Raw genomic sequence first — 1,677 nt, 5'->3', positions numbered from 1 at the left:
CTCTCTCTCTCTCTCTCTCTCTCTCTCTCTCTCTCTCTCTCTCTCTCTCTCTCTCTCTCACTGGACAGAAACAAATAACATATCTCTGATGAGGAATTAGTAAATTCTGAAACCAGTTAGATCCACTCTCCTTATTTGTGATCACAGAAAAAAGAATGATTTGTAAGCACAAAGTCTAATTTTCACAAAGTGGCCAAATATGTGGAGTTTGGGGTGAGGGTAACACACATGCTTGTTATTTTATTGTTCGTTTTACCGTTCCTGGTCAATGGAAATACTAACCGCTTGTGGAATCAATAACTACTATATGTTGTGCGATTAAACCGGCAACTGTCTTTAGCCCAACAACCACTGACGAGGTGAACAGTCACTAAAACATCTAGTAGTCCCTAGATGTAAGTTGTGTTAAATATTCCATGTTTCGTTTTTGAAATTTATTTAAGGTCCGTTCTTCTTGTTTTATACACACACACACACACACACACACACACACACACATATTTATAAGTTTGTAAACAAACCCGAAGGAGAATTACGGAGAAGAGTTATACATATATATATATATATATATATATACATATATAATTCGTACATGTACACACGCATACACACACATATATAAGTATGTAATTGTGTGTGTGTGTGTTAGTCGAACAGATATTGAAGAGGCAATAACTCAGTAAAATTATCAAAACATTGTAAAAGTAGAGACATTTCTTTTATATTTCTATTATTAACGGATCATAATTTGGCAACAGTACATTTGTTTCCATATATTTCTGTATCTCCTGAAGGGAGGAAATGAATATATTAAAAAACAACAGCTTTTATTAGTATTAACATGAAAAAAAACATTGCTTCATTTCCTTCGTCCGTTATTGCTATGAAGTTATTCATAACTATGTATTTATTGCGTTAATGCTTATATAAGCTGTCATACAATACTTTTATCTTTGAGGAGGTGCAGTTATGTACTGTATCTCCTCAAGAGTAAAAATGAATGCCTTCTTAAGCAGTGGTTTATATAGTATTAAACCGAACTGTTGCTCTTTCTTATACTAGCAAATCTACCCATCTACGATGGAGGCATAAAATGAGGGAGGGAAGTCATTAACAGAGGTACGTATTGAGAAATGGGTAAATGGACTTGAGAGATTACTGGGTGATGTCTTAGAGAAATCACATTAATGTTGGTGATACAGCATTCTATTGCAGCTATATGACATGTGTTTCCGACTAAATGGCATGTGATGACGATTCACTCCCCAAACTGAAATAGGCTCCCAGCCTCTGTATCATAAATGGTTATGTGGACCACTCCTAATGAAAGCCAGACCTGGATCTAGTTCAAAACGGGGGCACCAGTATTTTCTTAACGAAACACTTTGAAACTTGGGACACTGGTAGAATGTGTCATATAAAACATCTTTTTCTCTTAGTCTTCTTAAGAAAAATTATTATATTGCAATTTATTTCATGTTAAAGTTGTCGTATTTCTGTAATTTCAACCAATGACTGACGTCCATTCAGCCGAATACATTAAGTGCTGACTACGTAAACAAACGATTCTCAAACGATTCTGGCGGTGATAAAATTATTATTTCCTTGTCAAAAAATGGCTGAAGCATATTGGCAGTAGCTAATAAACCTTTCTATTATAGGCACAAGGCCTGGATT

This window comes from Octopus bimaculoides, chromosome 5 (genome assembly GCF_001194135.2).
Source record: "Octopus bimaculoides isolate UCB-OBI-ISO-001 chromosome 5, ASM119413v2, whole genome shotgun sequence".
NCBI classification, from domain to species: domain Eukaryota; kingdom Metazoa; phylum Mollusca; class Cephalopoda; order Octopoda; family Octopodidae; genus Octopus; species Octopus bimaculoides.
This window is presented reverse-complemented; position numbering follows the sequence as displayed.